Source organism: Nansenia antarctica (genome assembly GCF_963989245.1).
Source record: "Nansenia antarctica genome assembly, chromosome: 15".
Classification (NCBI taxonomy): domain Eukaryota; kingdom Metazoa; phylum Chordata; class Actinopteri; order Argentiniformes; family Microstomatidae; genus Nansenia; species Nansenia antarctica.
The window spans coordinates 31,631,057-31,654,073 of record NC_137685.1 but is presented as its reverse complement, the minus strand read 5'-3'; the positions used below and the strand labels follow the sequence as shown (position 1 = coordinate 31,654,073).

At 43.1% G+C, this 23,017-nt stretch overlaps 1 pseudogene across 1 annotated transcript; it reads left to right on the top strand.

Moving 5' to 3' along the window:
* Positions 1 to 9,220: 9,220 nt before the first annotated feature.
* On the top strand, positions 9,221 to 9,898 carry LOC308170726 (transcription factor HES-5-like; annotated as a pseudogene). Its single transcript has 2 exons — positions 9,221 to 9,345; positions 9,467 to 9,898. The product of its transcript is annotated as a transcription factor HES-5-like (transcript).
* Positions 9,899 to 23,017: the final 13,119 nt, after the last annotated feature.

The window sequence follows — 23,017 nt, the reverse complement described above, 5'->3', positions numbered from 1 at the left end:
TTTGGCTAACAGTGTGCAGAGGGAAATTGCCTGCCCCTCATATTTATTGATTGAAGGGTTAACAACAACTGATCCAAAGATAGCAAGCAATGGATCTGGTGCAACAGTTTTATTAAAAGCCTTTGATATATAGTCAAATATAAGAATCCAAAAGGAGTTTAACTTTGGGCAGGACCAGAACTGATGGGTAAGCGTTCCAGTCTCTTGTACATTTTTCACATAAAGGAGAGGTGTTGGGGTGTATGGTGTGAAGCCTGGACTTCCAATAATGGAGTCTGTGGACAGTGGAGGACTCAGGCTGTTTGAAGGGCAGGGGGGGCGAAAAGAAAAAAAGGGCACCTACTGCACAACATGGGACCCCATCAGTGCACATCGTCAAGTTTAGACCATTGGAAGGGCAGCCAATAGGGCACATCCTCTAATTTTGCCACTCAAAAGGGCACTTTAGTGGGACGTTTTTCAACTGTGGGGGCACATGGTCAAGTTTAAACCATTGGAGGGGCACCAATAGGGCACGTCCTCTCACTCAAAAGGGCATTTTTGCCACTCAAAAGGGCACTTAAGCGAGACGTTTTTCAACCGTGGGGTTACCAGGAGGGGCGGTCGCCCCCCCTGCCCCCCCTGAGTCCACCAGTGTCTGTGGACTATCTTGAATTATATCGAGTGTCGCCTCCCATACTTCTTCAGAGATTTCAGTATTGAGTTCTTATTGCCAATCATTTATCAGTTTGTCATTGGACACCAGTACCCGGGCCTGGAAGATATCATAGAAAAAAGAGGCTGAACCCTTAACGCCAGGTTCATGGCGAAGGCTGCTGTTGAGTGTGTTGTGCTTGGGCATACATTCATAATGTGGTATATGAGTCCTAATAAAATCCCTAATCTGGAGATAAAAACCATAGCTTTCCCTCGACATACAAGTCTTTTATCGTGACAATTAGAAAAGACTGGGTCAACTAAGGCAGGCAGGAAGGCATATTGGGCTGTCTATGTAGACCTTAGGCAGGTTGAGGAAAGATTGAATTTGTTGCCATATTTTAGTTTAGTATAAACTAAGTATATCATTGGATTGTTTATATAGGTTGGTGTCTTTGTTTTAATTAGATTAAGTGCCCACATGTGGCCAGTTCAATCTGAAGCCATGAAGATCTGTCTTCATGGTTGTGGTCAGTCGGCAGCAGGGGCGCCGCTAAGGGGGTGGTAAGTTAGGACGATTCTAAGGGCCCAGCACTGACAGGGGCCCATGAGAATCTTTTATTTTTTATTTTTTTTTAATATATTATATGTATAAATATTATTATTATTATTATTATTATTATTATCATAAGGACGTTAATGTAGCCGAATTCAAATTATAATTCTATGTAATAAAAAAAGTCACAAAAGAAACAAACTGGAGTTTTGTTTCTCTATGTTTAACAAAATTAAGCCTTATTATTTACCCCTCTATTTAGTCATTGCATGGTTCAGTCCACCGCGCGCGAGCTGCTAGACGAGAGGAACGTTACCGCAAATATTCTGACAAGGTTTCCATGACCAACACGTCCTGCTGTAGTATGTGTGTGGGACAGATGGAGGACAGCCAGATTGGAAATGCATCAAATGTACGTGTGCGTGCGTGGACGATGTCGTGAAAGGCAAAGCCAAAGTCAGGGTCTCAAAAGAGAAAAGTAAAAAAATCACTAAAAACAGTGGTTTAGTGATCTAATCACTGCGTGGATGATCTAGTTAGCTCGCTATCCGCTTGTTAAGTCGTGACGTGTTTCCGGGACCCAACGTTGGCTGAGGTGCTGTCTTCGAAATGGAGAAATAATAATAATAATTAATTATATTTATATAGCGCTTTTCCGGGGCTCAAATACCCTGACAATATGGAGAAAACGGGAAAGTGCTGTGTCCCTTGTTGTATGAATAGATCCGAGTCTAAAAAACTATTAAACTGTCATTCTACCGTTGTAGTTCAGAGGTATTCTGGTGCGGAGAATTTCTGGTTTGGACTCGGAAATGGCTAAACGTCACTTTTGACGTCAGGCTTAACAAGTGGATAGCTAATTAACATTAACTTCAAGTATAGTTAACTTACAGTGCACTGTCAGTATAATTTCAGTTAAATGTATGAGATGAGGGCAATTTTGGTCCAAATATAGGTTATTAGAGCTCAGTGAATTTGTATCCAGCAGCTATGCACTCTTGCTATTATAGCTAGCTAGCTAGTATAATGTTACATGCTAATGACGTCATGCACAGATGCACCTCCCAGTTGAAGGAGAAGGGGGTGAGCAGTAGGAGTTTGGGGTTAACAAACATATTTAGAATATTTTAATGTATGCTGCATTACCATGCAAGCATTGAATACAACTTTAGCTAATATTCATATTTAGTTAATAGTTCTTCCAGTAATTGCAATAACATTGACCACACTGGCATCTTAATAATATTGTTAGCTAGCTAGATAACATTTAAGTTAGCTAATCTGGTGTAATGTATGTGTTATTATGTTAATACTATTATAGGACATATTATGAATTATGTACCTATGGATACTCCATGCCAGGGCCCTCTTCAAGCAAGGCAGCCAGAGAGGAGAGCAGAGGTGGGGGGGTAGTGGTGGTCTAGTAGTGGATAGTGAGTTGGACTTGTGATCGGAAGGTTGCGAGTTCAAATCCCGCCTGAAACCACACCACTACTAGTGTGCCCTTGAGTAAGGCACTTAGCCTTCAGTTACTCCAGGGGGAATGTCCCTGTAATTCGTAATTGTTTGGATAAAATGAATAAAATGTTTACAAATTAAGAGGTAAAGAGGCAGAAGAAGAAGAGCAAGAAGTAACAAAGGACAATGACAGCAGCACAGCAAGTTGGCTTCATCACTAGATTTTAAGGATCTTATTAAAGATTTTGCTACTAAGAAGGCCCAGCGTTTAGCTTTGATTTGATTTGATCTCTTTACTCTATCTTGAATCGTTGTGCATTAGGCTAGATATAGTTTTTAGCTCTCCAGGTATACTATTCCACAGTACTGCCAGTGTAAAAATAAAAATCTTCCCATTTCACATTCAATTTCGCTGGCACCATGTCTGTGTTGCTCCGTCTTGTATAAGACACGTTTGTCTTTGTGTGAAACAAGCAATGCTGAGTCAGTAAATATCTCTCTGCTGTAATTCTTCATTGATCTAATCCTGACAGTATTATGGCCAACTGATCTTTACAAGATCTACATTTATTTAGACACAATACCACCCCATTCAAATTATATTTTTATTTTTTATTATAGATTTATACTTTTATAATTGGGTTCCAATCTTCATTTAATTATACTTTTGTCCTTGTGTTGTTCAAGTCTTAATTTAATAAGTTAAAGAATGTTGAGATTTCTTTGCTGAATTGTTGATTCCTGTATTAACTGTAATTTTAAATTACATTTACAAAAGATGTCCATCATTGGATTTCTTGCAGTGCATCAATAGTTCATCAACTTCAACTGGGTTTAGGTTGATGGGTGGTTTAGGTGGGGGGGCCCAAAATGTTATTCTGTCATGGGGCCCAGAATCTCTAGCGGCGCCCCTGGTCGGCAGACAACTGCGCCAAAAGGTTAGTGTATTCAATACTTACATAGATGTTTCTTGGATAAAAGTCCTGCTTCTCACCCACAAATGCATCAACGGACACGCACCTCCCTATCTACAAGAACTCATCACTCCATAAACCTCCACCCGCACCCACAGGTCTTCAAACAGCTTGCTCCTCCAGGTCCCCAATACCGGGCTCCACACCTTGGGGGACCGAGCCTTCTGCTCGGCTGCGCAGCGCCTGTGGAACAGCCTTCCTAGCCAGCCTTCCTAGCCAATTATTATTATGGCATTGATATGACCGACCATAGAGATGGGCAATGTATTCCAAAAGTCAATATTCTGTTTCAGCTGTTGCATCTTACAATCCCAGTTAATTTTCATAAGCTTTCCAGGCTCTCATCTAGCAATAATGCAATAAGGGTGTGGTGCGTAAAAAATGTAGGTCCACTTTGTCTGATAAGTCTGATAAGGGCATCAACTCACTCTTCTCCCAATTTACCCTGTAACCTGAAAAGCTATGTATGGATTAAGCGTAATAGTGATGGGATGTTTTGGGGTGCGACAGAAATAATGTTATATGATACAATTAAATGTTTTTAACGAGTTACCTCTCAACAGTGCAGTAAAATACAAGGATTGAAAATATAAGGGTAATAATACACAACAATCAATAGTTTTAAGAGTGAGACTTAATGATACATAATTCCATCTGGATTACTATTTGGATTTTGCTTCAAAGTAGAGGATCACCAGCTGCATTTTGGCACAATTTCAGAATATTATTATTATATATATAATTGTTTTCATATTAGATTTTTTTTTGTTTAATCTTGAATCATGCATGTTTTGCTGTCCAAGTCCAGTTCAATAGGGTTAGGGTTAGGTTACATTAAGTCAAGTCAAACTTTATTGATCATTATGCACAGAAAATACACTACATGATATAATGTACAATGAAATGCTTACTGCATAATGTAGCTAGCGAACTGAAGTGGGGGAAAAAACATCAGATCAGATATATAAACTGGTTATTTTGATAAACTGGCCACAATAAAGACCATTCATTCATTCATTACTTTGCAAGCTTTCCTCAACAGTGCAAACATCAGGACACAATAATACAATAGGCAAATACGTGTGAATAAGAATCAGAATCAGAATCAGATAAAGAAGACTTTATTGCCATGACATGTAAACATGTTAGGAATTGGTTTGGGACAGTGGAGCACAGTTAACAGCATGACAGGTGCAAGACTGTGCAAGGTGTAAATAGTGTAAATTGACATTAATTCTGGAGGAGAACACTACAATACTGATCCATTGTGTACTTTATCAAGATATTGGAGAGGATTCCTCAACAACTTTCAAGTCCTTCAAGTCCAGATGAAGCAGATGTGGTCTCTGTCTACTGGCTGGTAGCCCGTGTGAGTAGAGAGCTGATCTGACTTTCCCACACTGAGCCCTGTGTGCTGTGATCAATGCACCTCAAAAGCCCCTCGGGACCTTGAATGGACCATTAGTGACGGCTACTGGCTCTGTGGTGCGCTATCAACCGAGCTGACCATCTGGAGGGACGGATTCATGTGAGGCGTGATTTTCTCTCTCTTCTTAGTACCTCCAATTCTATCACTTTTTCACCTCTATCACTATTATAAGCAGTTACATTTTCACGAAACTACACTACAATGTTTTATCGATTGACTATGGAGACACTGACATAGTTTGCACTTTCGTTTATGCTAAGGGCAGCCGATGAGATGGAATTGTGGCTGTGTTCGGAATAGCATACTAGCGTACTATTCATACTATATATGACATAGATTTGAGTATGTAGTGTGTTCTCACTGCATAGTATGAGAACATTTGAGTATTCAAGAAATGTAGTATGCATACTAGATTCGCCAAAATGTCTGAGTATGCGGCGTGAGGATACTATTCATACTCAACTCCCCCAAAATGCATTGCGCGTCTCTTCAATCTCGTCAAACTGCCACTTGAAATGCATAAAATCCAGTTTATTTGTGTCTTACACACACACACACACACACACGTTCATGAATGGTCCCTGTATTGTAGCTTCAGAAGGAACAAGTTGGTTTTTATTGTGCTTACTTTAGCAAGCCGCACTATAAGTTATTGCTCATAATATAATTATTTTAATTCTGTTCTTTTACCAACCGCTAAGACAACAATATAGTAAGCTAGTTACTTTAGCTCGCTGAAGAAATTGGACCCTAAATCATTTGACAACTTAGCTATTAAGTTCCGACGTTTCTGTCGAATAGTAAAGGTATCTACGGTAACTATGATAATGTAGCTAGCGAACTGAAGTGGTGAAAAAAACATCAGATCAGATATATAAACTGGTTATTTTGATAAACTGGCCACTTTCTCTCCTGAAAACATATTAAAACTTAATAAAATGACATGTTAACACTTGTAGAGCCAGAATTACAACAGCGTTTAGCCCATGGAGGTCTAAAACAATGTAGGTTTGAAATCCCTGCTGCTGGCCAATGCGAAAGGCATTCTGGGATACTGAGAAGCATACTTATTATGAATTTAGGAGGCAGTGTGTAGTATATACTCATTGAGTATGTAGTATGTTAGTATGCCATTTTGAACACAGCCTTAGACTCTAAGGGAGGGGATGGGAGTGTTTGCTTAGTGAGGTTTAAATACATAACAATAGGACAAGAAGGATTTCATCGTAAAATATTTATTCAGTCTTTGAATTAAACATTTAAGGCAAGTTGGTATACATGTGACACCATTAATCATTCAGAAAAATCTAAACAAAATACTTTGATAAACAAAATTATAACATTTACCCTTTAAATAAAGGATATGCAGGGTTCAAACAGTACATTGACTCTTGCCCTAAAAAAGTGGGCTGAACCAATGTCAATATCTTTAAAAATGTCGAGAGTGCAGCACTGACCCCTTGTGTGAGTGGCCAGCACTCTGTCATTAAACCTCTGAGGACAGGGGGACAGGGGACAGGGACAGGGGTGTCCAGTCAGAGTAACCTGCTCTGGTTTTTCAGGCAGCGACTTGACATTAACATACATTGTGCCTCATGTGACTTTCTCAGAGAAAGATTAAAGCAGTATAACTGCTTATAACAATGCATGATATGCATTCTCAGGTTCAAGACTTAACATTTCAATAATATTAACAATTATACACAAGTTGGCTGCATTTGAAAGATCTTGAAGGACCTTTTCACATAATAAAAAAAAATCCCTCAGTCAAGTTTCAATCCAGTGTCTTCAGTGTGACAGAAGAGAAAGCACTGTGGCCAGAGTCTGTTTCAGCAGGTCCTGTAACCTGTAACCTCTGACCTCCAACCTTTGAGTCTCAGCATCATTTCCAGGTCATTATTGGAGACACAGTGGTGCCAGGTCCTCCTCAGAAGCGGGGAACAGACGCAGGATGTCCCTGGAACATTTAGAGTAGCCGTTGTGTGACAGCAAGGCCTTTCTCAGTGTGAAAAAGGACACAGCCTTCTCCAAGAGGTCTGCCGTAGGGATCCCGGTGTGGAGATGTTCTCCTATCACAGTCTTCAGCTTCTCCACACCACTGAAGCACTTCCTCTCCAACATGTTGAGTTTACACCTGAGAGGAAAACCAAGACACGTCGTTAACATCTCGTCTCAATTCAATAATCACTTTATTTTGTTGTTGTCGTTTGTGGTCTGAGCAGCTGCAACGGCTGAATTTCCCCTCAGGGATCAATAAAGTACTTATCTAGATCTATCAATCTTTCACAGACTTGACTGTCTATCACTGCCACAGTTACTGTATGTACTGTACAGGTCTGGAGTATTTCACTACAATGTAACATGAGCTTACCTAAACTGCTGCTCCTTGATGCTGTCCTGAAGAGCAAGATCCAAGTAGGCTGACATTTTCTGATTTTGGTCTTGAGTTTGTGTTGATCGCTCCTCCTGTGCTGCTGAAGGTCTTGGAGTGTGTTCAGAGTATCGTTTCTGGTGTGTCAACACTCTATTTATTCATTCCCTCATGCGCTGTCTCACGCTCTGTAGCCAATCAGAGGGCTCCTAGCTTGGGACAATAGTCTGGGGGAATATATTAGCCATCTCCTCACCAGACAGGTGGGATGTTGTTCTTTAGGCCATATGCCAACGAGGTCGGGCCAAGTCAGTCCCTGGGAACGTGTCTGCGCTTGTGTGGAAGAATCATGTTCCCATCGTCAAGTTGAGACAGACAGTGAATTTGCTCTGACTCATCTGCTAGAATGAAAAGTATCTAGTCTCAAGTATGCTTCAAAGCTTCTATGGCATTTATCACATAAATAATAAAGAACTAACATAAATAAATAACATATGCTCCTAAACAATATGATATTATATAACGTTGAATGATCTGTTAGACATCTGTAGACAGCCAACTATTACAGCAACTGCATAAAGAAAATATGTAAATGACAAATATCATGTTGTCATTTAACAGTCTAATATGTTTAGTCATGCTTTGATTTAGCTAACATTATTTACAATACCCCAACAATTGTCAATGATATACATGACATTTACACTATTTTATTTTATTTTGTCAGAAAGCTATGAGATTTTTGATAATGATTTTTACCAGTAGAAAATAAACTTTTAAGAAATTAGGATATTTCATTTAGTTTGTTCTTTCCCCAAGTATCTCTCCCTGAAGTGAGTTATTATCACTGGCCCAGATGGTTAGCCTGTGGGTGCTAACGTTACACTGGCCCATAAACCAGCCACTATCCCTGCATGGGAACAGTCTGAAAGGCTGTGTGGGAGCAGACACACTTCTGTTGTGTGAGGGGCTGAGCAGGCTGCATACAGAAGTGTGGGAAGCCGTGTGTCCCTGTGGCTCCCAGCTCCAGAGAGAGGAGGAGGGGGGAGAGGGGGCGTGTGACTGGGGCACGCTCAGCGAGGGAGCCAGGCAGCTGTGGGAGCTCAGAGGAGAGAAGTGTGCTGCTGCTGCTGGGGGTCTGGGTAACATGAAACTTTAGACAGACAGACAGACAGACGTACAGGCAGGCAGGCAGGCAGGCAGGCAGGGAGGCAGACGGACAGGCAGGCAGGCAAGCAGACAGACGGACGAACAGAGAGACAGGCAGGCAGGAAGGCAGACAGTCAGATAGACAGACGGACAGAGGGACAGGCATACGGACAGAGGCACAGACATGCAGGCAGGTAGATAGACGGACAGACAGACAAGAGATCAGTATGATGTATCAGAGATGCCTCAGAGCTGCAAAGACTCCTAACACAGTATCTCCATCTCATAGGAATCAAGTCTTACTAGCACTATGCTATATTGCCTGATTTTGATCAATGTCACTTCAACTTTTATGGAAACACAACTACTGTCACACGTGTATGCTGTGATGATGAGCGTGTGCTTTGTCAGCGTCATTTATCCCGACATCAGGCAGCAGATCTGCTCTCTTTACAGGGTCACCTCTTTCCCAGATCCACACAGCGCTCTGTGGGTCTCTCCCCGTCACCCCCCACCCCTGCACCTGCTCCCCTGAGACATGACCATTGTTCTCTTCAAGCTCACCCATTGGCTACAGACTGTGAGAAACTCCAACAAGACCAAGACCCACACATTCATATGTAGATTCAGGACTATATATAGGAGGGATGAAGGCAGTGGAAATCAGATTCTCTCGACACAGAGACCTCCACAGCACAGAGATCCAGCCATGGCACCTACAATCACTTCAGCAATGACCTACCCTAAGGAGCACCTGACTCTGTCCCACAAGGTAAATTGAAATTACAATTATTCACTATGTAACTATCTGTACTTAGTAACTAATACCTATTGAAATGACAGTTGATATATGCCAGAATAAGTTATTAATGACTCCTCTTTTCTTTTTGCAGCTAAGAAAGCCAGTGGTGGAAAAGTTACGCAGAGATCGTATCAACAGCAGCATTGAGCAGCTCAAGTCCCTCCTGGGTCCAGAGATCCTCAACCAGCAGTCTGACTCCAAGCTGGAGAAAGCCGACATCCTGGAGATGACAGTTTGCTACCTGAGACGACAGCAGCAGTACAAGCCAGTGAGTTCCTCCTCCTGCTCAGCAGCTGCCAATCATGGTTACTCCAGGTGTGTCCAAGAGATGGTGCACTTCCTGTCCAAGGATGAGGTGAAGACACAGACCCAGAGAAGACTGCTGAGCCACGTCCAGAGCCTGCAGCCATCCTCTGATAAGAACAGGAGGGAGAGTGACCTGTCTCTGCTGAGCTCCCCAGCCCAGCCCAGCATCAGTAAAGATAAGAGTCCAGTCAACAGCGCCCTCTGGAGGCCTTGGTAGAGTCCTACAGACTGGAGATCCACTCTCAGACAAACACATTGACCATGTTGGTCTAATACAGTCAGAGATTGTAATGAGAATAGGAAGAAATCTTCCTCCACTTCTGTTTATGCAGGAGTGTTTGAAAGAACTGCAACTTTTTCTATGAAAATTATTGCATTTATCAACACTACATTTTTGTAGTGGATATCATAGAATAGGAATTACAACCTCTATCTTGGCTAATAATATTTTTGTTTATCATGTGTTTACATGGTTAAAGATCAACACGATCAATAGCTCTAATAGTCCTATCAGGACTTGCTACCCATAATGGGAATTATAACCTTAATACTTATGTGATTTTATTATTGATCTGTTTCAAGATCAATACTTGAGTGAAAAGTATATTTGGTGGTATATCTTGTTTTGGTCATATTGACCTCATATTGAGCATCCTTTATAATGGATGCCTGACTTGAGCCAGCTTGAGTTCTAACATCGCTGTTTCTCCAGGAGGATCTACCCACACTGGGTATTATACCTGTTATCATCACAATGGGATGACGTTTTAACTGATCTGGTTTAAGATACAAATGTTGACCATTTCTGCAATTAGCTATTTTTTTCTGTGAAAACATCATGGACATTGCAGAAGGGAGAGAACTGTTTTCTCTTAATGTGAAACTCTGGTTTACTTTAGACAGAGTCTGTGTATCTTTTATAGCCTAAATATTAGACAGTTGTTAAATACATATCCTATATATCCTATACTCAGTGTGTTGTTCTCTGTATTTGAGAGACGTGATAACAGGTACTGTATGATAGCCACACTGGGTATCATACCTGTTATTATCACTCTGTCACAAACTTTTAACTGATCTGTTTTAAGATCAAACTGTTCATTTTATATTATGATGAATTTGAGGGGGGGGGGGGGGAAATCATTTCTTAACTTGCAAACTGCATACTGTGTATGCTATGAGTGAGAGATAATTTGCACTCATGACACATTCTAAAATGTTTGTTTTAAACCTTTATCTTTTATAAAGACAGTAAATGTGTATCTTGTGTCATGTGTCTTGGCTGGAATCATTCATCTTATGTTAAGGTGTTCAAGTCCATGATGTGATTCATTGAGTCAATTGCAATAAATTGAAAAACAATCAAATGAAATCATGTATTCTTGTTCTTTATTTTACCATCCCTTTACGATGATACATTTTCAACACAATTACTGAATGTGAGTCAATGATAATTATGTGACTAAAATGAAAGAGATCTTACAATGAGGCAAACATGTAGGAAGTTCTGTTAAAAAGCCATCTTGAATCTATAAATGATGCTATATTAATCAATCAATCTTCATCCTTACATTACATGAATATGTTGAACTATGTGCATTTTACTTAAAATCTAGAACAGAATGGGATGGGATGGAGGGGGTTGCCGGGGCCTGTTGGTGCTTTCTTGGGTGGGCCTGTTGGGTATGTTTTTCAGTTTTTCATAACGTTTTCCTTCTATAGTGGTTTTGGTTTTAGTAGCCTGCTTTGTTTATAATTTTGGGTTACATATATTTATGGGCGGGGCTGGATACTGATTCGTAGAACAGGGGACTTGGTAGGGTATATGGGGATGGATATATTTTTTGTTTTATAGGTTCTAAGGTTACCTGTTTGGGTTGTGTTGGCGGGTTGGGATTCTGTGGGGGGAGATGTCAGGTATGCTAGTTGCCTTTGGTGGCTCCAGTTGCTGCAGACAAAAACCCTTGCTCTCCACGCTCACCCTTCTGTTTTGTTTGTGGCTTTTTGTGGCATTTTAGGTTTACACTGACAACATGGCTTTCACTACATATTCCACTCATCCATACATACACACACCACTGATATACTGATTGACACACTTCATTTAATTTACGTTGATCATGAGTTAAGAAATACATATTTTTGTTAAATCTTTTTCCCCACTCTGGTCTCGGTCTCCCTCATTGTGCTCCACCTTTAGAGCCTGAAGGTGTGACACTCGCGCTCTCCTCTCTTCTTCTCCTCTGGTTCTTGACGAGATTTGAAGCGTCCGACGAACACTTCCTTGTCATTGAGCAGCGTGCCGTTCAGCCAGTCGATGGCTCTTCCAGCTGCCTCTCGGCCCTCAAAGTCCACAAAGCCATAGCCCTTGGAGCCGTTCTCATCACAAACCACCTTCAAATCAAATGAAAAAACAACATTTCATACACCAATGATTTGATTAGATTAGATTAGATTTGTATTGTCCCAAACACAATGAACATATAAAAACATATAAAAACATAAAAAGTAAAAAATTAGTTTTATCCAACACAAATTCATCTTGTGCAATTTACATTGTCCCAGAAGGACGTAGTCGTTGGGGAAGGAGAGGCGGGACGGGGAATCCCCAAAACACCTGCCGCAGCTTCCAGGAGGCCCTGGAAGTCTTGGTGGAGTGATGGGGGGGCGAGGGCGGGGAGCTCGTGAGCCTCTACCTGCCTCTCGCCCTCATCAGAGCTGTCTGACCCTGACCCTGACCCTGACCCTGACCCCGACCACCCAGGGCCAGCTGAGCGGGCGGGCCCGTCCCTACTTGGGCAGGTGCCTGCCCAGAACGCCGCTCTGGGACCTGTGCGGACGCATCGTCGGATAGCATGCCCAAGATTGCGTCCGCCAGGGGGATCTTCTCCCTGAACCTTGCCTTGCGACGGTAAGGACAGAGCAGGGGAGGCAGCGACCTTCTGCCTTGCCTTGCGACGGTAAGGAGAGAGCAGGGGAGGCAGCGACCTTCTGCCTTGCCTTGCGACGGTAAGGAGAGAGCAGGGGAGGCAGCGACCTTCTGCCTTGCCTTGCGACGGTAAGGAGAGAGCAGGGGAGGCAGCGACCTTCTGCCTTGCCTTGCGACGGTAAGGACAGAGCAGGGGAGGCAGCGACCTTCTGCCTTGCCTTGCGACGGTAAGGAGAGAGCAGGGGAGGCAGCGACCTTCTGCCTTGCCTTGCGACGGTAAGGAGAGAGCAGGGGAGGCAGCGACCTTCTGCCTTGCCTTGCGACGGTAAGGAGAGAGCAGGGGAGGCAGCGACCTTCTGCCTTGCCTTGCGACGGTAAGGAGAGAGCAGGGGAGGCAGCGACCTTCTGCCTTGCCTTGCGACGGTAAGGAGAGAGCAGGGGAGGCAGCTTCTGCCTTGCCTTGCGACGGTAAGGAGAGAGCAGGGGAGGCAGCGACCTTCTGCCTTGCCTTGCGATGGTAAGGACAGAGCAGGGGAGGCAGCGACCTTCTGCCTTGCCTTGCGACGGTAAGGAGAGAGCAGGGGAGGCAGCGACCTTCTGCCTTGCCTTGCGACGGTAAGGAGAGAGCAGGGGAGGCAGCGACCTTCTGCCTTGCCTTGCGACGGTAAGGAGAGAGCAGGGGAGGCAGCGACCTTCTGCCTTGCCTTGCGACGGTAAGGAGAGAGCAGGGGAGGCAGCGACCTTCTGCCTTGCCTTGCGACGGTAAGGAGAGAGCAGGGGAGGCAGCGACCTTCTGCCTTGCCTTGCGACGGTAAGGAGAGAGCAGGGGAGGCAGCGACCTTCTGCCTTGCCTTGCGACGGTAAGGAGAGAGCAGGGGAGGCAGCGACCTTCTGCCTTGCCTTGCGACGGTAAGGAGAGAGCAGGGGAGGCAGCGACCTTCTGCCTTGCCTTGCGACGGTAAGGAGAGAGCAGGGGAGGCAGCGACCTTCTGCCTTGCCTTGCGACGGTAAGGAGAGAGCAGGAGAGGCAGCGACCTTCTGCCTTGCCTTGCGACGGTAAGGAGAGAGCAGGGGAGGCAGCGACCTTCTGCCTTGCCTTGCGACGGTAAGGAGAGAGCAGGGGAGGCAGCGACCTTCTGCCTTGCCTCGCGACGGTAAGGAGAGAGCACGGGAGGCAGCGACCTTCTGCCTTGCCTTGCGACAGTAAGGAGAGAGCAGGGGAGGCAGCGACCTTCTGCCTTGCCTTGCGACGGTAAGGAGAGAGCAGGGGAGGCAGCGACCAATGTTGGGGGTTAGGGTGGCAGAAGTCATGCTTGTCGTCTGCTGCCAGGAAATCGCAGCAGCAGGCGTCGCGGAAAAATTGCTTCGGGGGTGGGCGATCCATCTCTTGAAGGGAAGGTCTGGCGGGTTCTCCAGTCTTTCTTAAACTTCCTTCTTTTCGTCTTCAGATTTCACAGGGCGAGCGCGGACATCGAAAATTTCAGTCAATTGCTATTTTAGGTAGCGGAGCTCCACGATACAGAACTGGCAAGGAAATATTTCTGATTATTGACAGCTTCTTCAAAGACAACGATCTGGAGTGGAAATCCTGCAGTCACATCTGTGCCGATGGAGCGGCAGCAATGACGGGTAAGGTGCGTGGGCTGCTTGGGCGTGTGATCTTGTCTGTTTTCTCTCCCCATCAGTCAAGACTCTGGGATGAGAAAAGGATGGCATCACTGCACCTCAGACAGAAGCCACAGAGGAGCAGGAGAAAGGGAAAAGAAACAGATATCAAATCAAATTCATTATTATTTCTTTTTCTATTTTCAGTGAGTGTGTGGGCATGTACGTAGGTGTACACTGTTTTTTAACCATTGAGGTGTTTGGCCATGTGGCACACATGTATTGGCCAATTACCTCATGTAGTGTAATTTTGAATGGCAGTGTTTTGAAATGGCAAACATGTGACTTTATGTCAGATTGTTGTGTCTTAGACAGAGAACCGTGTTCAGTGCATTTAAAAAGTGCCATTTTGAATAGCAAAATGTGTGTAAGGCAGAAAATGTGTTTAGAGTTTTGGAGACTTGAGAAGAGGTTTTGCTCTCTGTGTGTCACTTTGAATAATTGTGATATGCATGTCATTTTATTGTGTTAGCAATTGGAAAAAACTGTAATAGAACACCTGTGCGGTGGAAAGATACATATAGTTAAAAGTCCCAGTGCTGTTATACTGTATATCGGCATTCATGGAATGCCTCTTGTCCAATCAAATTACTTGGTCGGAACTAACTGTTGTATAATAAATGTTATATTTGCAAAGAAAAGTTAGAGTTGAATTGAACATTTTTGGAAATAATCAACACGCATGAGTGAGGGGGTACTTCTGGCATGGCAAAACAGCTCAAGGGGTACACAAGACACAAATTGTTGGGAACCACTGGTCTACACCGTCATTCATCATGTTTAAAAAAAAAGTTTTTTTTTCAGTATATCTGTGTGTTTCTGTGTATTTGCCTAGGTATTCGGTTGCCATCTTTTTCTCCAAGGCTGCAATTCTCTTTTATATCAGCAGAGGTCGCAAGGGGACACACACTGTGCTCAATCTTCAGTGCTGAATGACAGTGAATAAGACTGACATTTGTAACATAATGTGTTTATATATAGGCTATATATAGGCTATATATAGCAATAGTGATACATAAGTTATGTATATGTACAGACAGTTAATACAATTATAAACTGTACAGTATGTAATTGCAAATCCTACATTTGATTATGCCTGTAATCATCAACGATATAAGGAATGGATATTTATAATATTGTATATATATATATATTTTTTTTTTTTAAAATATAATGTTATTTTCTTTCTGAGTGGGGCAGTCCCACTCATAATGTTCATGTTATTGGACAGATATAGTGAAGACAGACAGGAAAGTAAGGAGAAGAAGGGAGAGAGTATATTGATAATTGATAATAAGATATTGATAATGTATTTCGCTGCCGCAGAAAGTCGATCAAAATCGTGTGAAATGACGTGCTTGTGCATTGAATAACACTATTTACAGCGCTGTCAATTTTCAAATAATGCAATAGGCTATATATATGAATGTTCAGTTATGATATGAAGTAGCCAACAATTCTCATGTCGACCTGTGTCGGCAATGATAATAATAGGCTACACAACAGTCAAAACGGTTGTACACAGATTAATATTTGGATAGTTGATTTTGGCACCATTGTATAGTAGCCAATTGCAGAGTGTATACAAGATTTTGTTTGTTTACTGCACATTATAAATGAAATGAAAATAGCTGTTGTGAAAAGTGAAAATATAGTGTGTTCATGTTGCAGTGAAATATCTTTACATACATATATCAGATGGATATTTGTACTACTTTTCAAACAAACGAACACAGACAGAGAGACAGATAATTCAAGTTACATTTTTATTTACTTTCAATGTTCACGTCAATTCTTCCAAGTAAAAAGTATGGTAATTAATATAAACACCAATATACTGTATAAAAAAGTAGAAAGTGAATAGGAGGTCGCCGGAGCGCTCAGCGTGGGCACTGTCAGGTAGACAGGGCAGGAGAGGCATCCGGCCTGGCCATAGGACAGTCAGCATCCCCAGCACACCGTTGCTGGCTTGGTGCATGTGCCACAGACAAATCGTCCACATGACTGGCAGATGTTAGATGCTTTGTTCCCTCAACATATGGCGCCTTGACACTTTTTTCTTTTCACATGTGGGGACGGAGGTGGGTGAGGAGTTTCGAGCTGCAGTCGCCTTCTCGCTGCTGGTGTAGAAGGAAGCCTTGTCATTACCAGAGGCTCACACAACTCCCCTGCCAGCTTATGAAGGAATTTCTTCCTGTTTATCCTGACACCCATGCACTGGCTGTACAGAATGCATGCATTAATTGCAGCCATGTCTAAAATGTTGTAAAACACAGCTACAGGCCAACGGTGGGTCCCTCCTTTTACTGTGTATTTCCTCGTCATCTGGTCCAGAACATCAACACCGAACTTAGTGCTGTTGTAGTAGGAAACCGTTTCGGGCTGTTTCTTTGGGCCATCATCAATAGAAACGGTTTGATGTAGTGTGCTGAGGAGGCATACATTTTTCTTTGGCTTTGCCTGGTAAACCGTGAGTGTGGCTTCTCCAGCCCTTGCTGGAAAATCCCGTGCCCGTGCACATGGGGGCAACTCCTGTCTGATTTTATTAATTGTGCCAACAATTGTGGTTTGTTGGGCAAAAAGGGTGTTTGCCAGTGAAAACGATGTGAAGTAATTGTCTGTTGTGACATTTCTTCCTTTGCCCAGGAACGGCTCGATCAGACGCAGCACAACATTGTCTGATTACCGCTGACCGGCCGGCCTGCTCTCATCTTTCCCTAGGTAGGGATGTGCGTTCAACATGTATTTGGTGTCCACGTCCGCAGCTACCCAGAACTTTATGCCAAATTTCTCAGGTTTATTGGCCATGTACTGTGTGAAACGACATCTTGCTTTGGTCGGGAACAACTGTTAATCCACGGTGATATTGTCACCAGGTGTGTACGATGCAATGCTGTTTTTCACAAATTTGTAACAAATTTATGGAATCATGGGAAATGTATCCACCGGAACGCGGGCAGCTCGTGTGTTCTTGTCAAAGCGTAGATAGCGCATGATATCTCGGATTTTCTGGCGAGTCATTGACTGCGGTTACATGCACACCATAAGCCGCTTAATACAGAGGGTATTAAGCGGCTTTTACACCTATTAGCAGAGTGGTTATGGGCAGGAGGTTGCACTCTCCCTCCCTAGTGGCGAACATCTCACGGGGAGCGTAACATAAATTGGGGGCTCGTCCGGGATTTGTACCCGGGACCTCTCGCACCCCAAGCTAGAATCATACCCCCTAGTATGCTCAATAAGCCGCTTGGGCAAGTGTCATGTAAACGCGTACCCCTGGCTTACGCCTGTTTGAAGCCGCTTATTGTGGCATGTAAACACCTTAAGCGGCTTATGACTCTTATCGGAGTATTCAGTTACGTCTGCGCATGCTCAATTCTCCTCGAGCACGTGATCCTGGGTTGTGTTGTTGCCAACTTGTTGCTAGGGACAGCATAGCAAGATAAAAATGGCAAGCAATAAGACGCACTTTTGGAGTGAGGAGACAGCATCATCCTTATAATCATCAAAGAATTAAATATAATGGAACATTTTGATGGAAGACATCGGCGTAACACCGATATATTTAAAACTGTTTGTGAGAAACTGAATGAGGCGCGTTTTTTTTAGAACTGTTGACCAGGTGAGGTGTAGGTGGAAGACCCTCAAGGCGGCCTTTTCAAAGGCGAAAAGGCAGAACAACACCAGCGGCTCTGACCCATCTAATTTTATTCATTTCAATGGAATGAATGATATACTGGGGCATAGACCGCTGGCAATCGCCGAAAATTCCCACGGAGTGGATATCGGCTTTGAGACCACCAACGACGACGACACCGGTAAAGGCGGCTACACACTAGACGATTTTAACCCCGATTTAGCTGTCGCCGACCAGTTTTTGCGGTCGGCGACAAAATCCTCCAGTCATTGCAAACCCGGGGACGCGCCATCTCCGACGCTCGTTTAGTGTGACAGGCTCAGAGACGCAATCGGAGGACCGCCGATCCCGTCGGAGGGGCCGTCGCAGGGCTCCAGATCTTTTCAAACATGTTTCATTTTATCGGCCGACGGAATCTACATTCTGCTAGTCTGAGATGGGCAACGACCCGTGTGGACAGCACAGACAATGATAGGTCGAGGAAATGCAGCGCGAAGGAGGCGTGAAAGAAGGGATGGCTCTGAAGAAAAAAGTTGTCAGCGCTCGGTGGAGTGAACAGATGGAAGGAAGGCTTTTCTGAGCAAATAAATGCACATGCATCAAGTGCAGCTAATTGTTGTTGCATGTGCATTGCATTGCAACAATTGCATGTGTAGTGCATGTGCATTGTGCAATTGCATGTGCATTGTGCAATTGCATGTGCATTGCATTGTTGTTGCGTGTCGAGCTCCATCTTTTTGCATGTGCAAATTGCATGTGCATTGCATTGCAACAATTGCATGTGCATTGCATGTGCATTGTGCAATTGCATGTGCATTGCATTGTTGTTGCGTGTCGAGCTCCATCTTTTTGCATGTGCAAATTGCATGTGCATTGCAACAATTGCATGTGCATTGCATGTGCATTGTGCAATTGCATGTGCATTGCATTGTTGTTGCGTGTCGAGCTCCATCTTTTTTTGACAGCCGTCAGCCTGTCAACGTCTCGTCATCATGTGCTGATATCGCGACACTACAGCTTGGCGAATCGTCCTGACCAAGTGAAGAATCGTGTAGTCTGTGAGCCCCCGTCGTTGCCACATCCTGTAGTGTGCGCTGTGCTGCGCAGTATGCGCGCCGCTGAGACGTGGACACCAGCACGACGGTCGTTTAGTGTGAGAGGCTCAGCGATGTTACAACTTGAAAAGTCGTCTAGTGTGTAGCCGCCCTAAGTTGAGCTAACTCGCTCCGAACTTTTAACTCTTAAGCTAAGCTAGCACATACACATACTCACGCGACTACACTCATACACAATTATCGTTAGTTGCAGCCCTACCTAAAAGTATGTGAACTAAGATTGAAATAAGCACACCCGACTAGGGTCCCCAAAGTCACCAAATCTATGAGCCAGTCAGATGATAATAACAAATGTTGCATAACCCTTGGTAGTGCACTGACAGGAATATAACTACAAATTAAATTAAATAACCAGCACAGTACGTCACAATTCAGACAGTCCCTCGCTCAAAGATTAAATAACCAACAATTCAGAAACTCACTCGCTGACTTTGCGATATGTAAACTTTGACGTGAAAACATGGCTTGCGGCAAATTGGTGGCTGAAATTGCTTGGTGTCTTCTGGCCTTTACACAGTAAGATAGATTTCTGTAACAGTCAAATAGTATCAGGCAGCAGTTTGCATTGTGCTGTTGAACATTCACTTTTGTAAAAAAAAACGGGGTGACATCTCTTGCCAATTCATCAATGCATCAAATGTTCTTTCAAAAAGAGCTGAACTCTTTAAATCATAACCATTCCACGGCGGGAAGAAAATCATATTTGCCTACCTTATGGATCTACACATGGCGTAGTTGAATAAATCGATAATGTTATTGAAATCCAAAGTGTCTGTTAGTTTTCTTTCAAAAGCCAAAAGTGTCATGTTGTTCAGGCGTCCAGAAAACATGATGATCTCAGGCTTAATTTAGTGCTTTGCACTGCTGCAGTCTGGGCTTGTTAGCACTTTTGCTAAGGTTAGCATGCAGGGTAGCATGACATGTTGTCGATGCTGTGGTCATTTCTCCTTCATTCCCAGGGACAGCAAATGTCTTTGATTGATTGATTGAAAACTTTATTAGAAGATTTGCAGAAGTAGGTACATGCAAGTACATATTACATACAAGGTCAACTAACAGGATAAAAACCCAAGAAAGCCACTGGCTTATTTCAATTGGGGTCCTTGATTCTCAATTCATCGTTACATGTAAGACAGACAAAAAAAACTAGTACTATCTACAAGATAATACAGACAAATAACTATTACTATCTACAAGATAAACATACATCCATCATGGGAAGAACAATACAACAAAACATAAGGTATGTACAGCGGGTAGGACAGGTGGGGACATACACCACCGGTGGGGGCGGGGGACAAAACACAAAGTATGTACAGTGGGTAGTTCGGGTCTTTTAATCAGATTTTTGATTTAGAGGGTCCAGTTACGGATTGCAGCCTCCTGTAAATGTTTTTTGAGAGTGGTTTTGAAGGTCGGCAGTGTTTTGCACTCCTTTAAGATTATAGGAAGGGCGTTGCACATTTTTACTGCATAGTTTGCAAACGAGTTTAACCCCTTGTTTGTGGTGCAACGCGGTTGAACGTGGTTCGTGGAGCTTCCTCTGGTGTTGTATGTGTGGACGTTGTTCACTTTTTGGAAGTATGTTGACAGGTACTTGGGTGTCTTTGTGGTGTAGCGTATCTTGAAGACCAGGCCCAGTGCAAGCTGCTGCACTCTGTCAACTACTCGTAGCCAATCAAGGCTCAAAAAATGAGCAGCGGTTAGATGTGTCCTAGGGTTGAGGCCTAGCAGAAGCCTAACCAGTTTATTTTGGGCTGTCTGGAGTCTTGTTTTATGGGCCTTTGTGGTTCTATAGTACCATGATGTTACGGCATAGTCGAAGTGACATTGAATGAGAGCTCCTGATAGGGTCCTCCTCAGTGTGTTTTTACTGACAAGTGAGGATATCCTGTACAAGAATCTAGTTCTATGGTTCACTTTTTTGATTACTTTTGCTGCCATTTTATCTCCGGAAAGATTTGCCTCTAAGATGGAGCCCAGGTATGTAATATCCTCTTTTCTTGTGATATTAATGTTACCCACTTTTATTTTAAAATTTTCAGCCTTTCTGAGTTTAGATGGGGATCCGTATAGGATGGTTTCAGTTTTACCTAGGTGTATTGATAGTTTATTGTCAGCTAGCCAGATGCAGATTCTACTCAGTTCAGTGCTTAGCGCTTTTTCCACCTGCAATATGTCCCTGTCAGAGACCAGCAGAGCCGAGTCATCCGCGAACAGGAACAAATTGCAATCACATGCTGATGACTTGTCATTCACATATATTAGGAACAGTAAAGGTCCCAATATGCTTCCTTGTGGAACGCCGCAGGTCACTGGGAGGGGGGGGGACAGTGTTCCGTTCACACTAACCACCTGTTCCCTCCCTTCTAAGTAGGATTGCATCCAGCTCACCGATGTTCTATCGAACCCAATTGCTTTCAGTTTATCTAACAATATGTGGTGATCTACTGTGTCGAAGGCCTTCTGGAGGTCCAGCATGACCATGCCGCAGTACTTGCCCGAGTCCACCTCATGGTTGATGTGGTCGTTCAAATAGAGAAGGCATGTGTCAGTGGAATGGGATGTTCTGAATCCTGATTGAAATTCATACATCAGATTTTTTTCGGTAAGGTACCTATCAACCTGTTCATAAACTATTTTTTCCATAAGTTTCGAGATGGAATTAAGAATAGAAACAGGTCGGTAGTTGCCTGGGTCTAATTTGCTTCCTTTTTTATACAGTGGGGTTACCCTTGCTATTTTAAAGTCAAGGGGGACGTGTCCCTGTTTGATGGAGAGGTTTATTATGTGGGTGATGATTGGGGTAATGGAGGCAGCTGAGTCTTTTAGAAATCTGGCTGGAATATTGTCATGGCCCGTGGCCTTTTCTGAGTGTAGAGCGCCCAGCTTTTTAAACACCTCATCGTTTGACACCATGGAGAGTTTAAAATCATCTTTGCGTACACCCAGTTTATTGTAGAACGCACGGATGTGCTCTACACCATAACGCCCTGAGTGGGGTGGTAGATTGTTAACTAATTTAGTGGCTATTGTTGTAAAGAAAGTGTTTAAGCACTTAGCCACATCCAGCTTGTCTGTAAGGAGAGAATCTCCAGATTTTATGCTGATGTTTGTAGACCTGGTTTTGAGTTTTTGACTGCAACCTAGTTGGCTATTAAGTAGCTTCCAAAGGTCACGTGGTTTGTTTAAGTTTTCTTCGATTTTGTTATCGAGGTATTCTTTCTTAGCAGATTTGGTCATGGTAATTACCTGATTGCATAGTTTGTTGCATTGTTTTTTAATTTTCTCAAAGTGGGTTTTGTGATCTTCGTTTAAGTGTTTCACTAATTTAGATTTGCATTTTTGAACTTCAGAGCATTTTAGGTCTCTGACTTTCATAGCATTTAGAATGTCCGAATTCATCCATGGTTCCGATCGGGCTTTAACCCTGGTGGTTCTCATGGGGGCTATACTGTCAATAATATTTAGGAATTTGGTTTTGAAACCTAGCCATGCCTCTTCAACCTGTGTTGAAGAGGATCCTGCCATTGCTCTTTGGACAGGGCCTGCTGGTCCACAACTTTTTCATTCTCCAGACGTGATTGTTTTAAGAAAACGGGTCAAAGATAACTGTTTAGCCATAGTTGCACACTTAACAATTACGAGCATAAAACTCAGATTTGGCGCCTGACGTAAGACCAAACGTAAGAGAGGAAGTTCTGAATAATATTATTAACCCTTTATACCCAGTGGGTGGCATCACACTACCAAAGCAAAGCACTCTTTAGCTTTTAATGCTGGCTCACACAAGTTGATTTCATTTGAAATAAAAACCTTAAATATGTTTTTCCCAGTTTGTAGGCCTACTTGCTTTGAAGCACCAGGAAACATGCTCTCTCTTCCATTGTATGGGGCTTATGCAGTTAATTACTATTATAATATTCTATTATTATTAAAACAATTCTAATTATTCCCAAGACAAAACAAATCACATTCAAGGTAATTAGT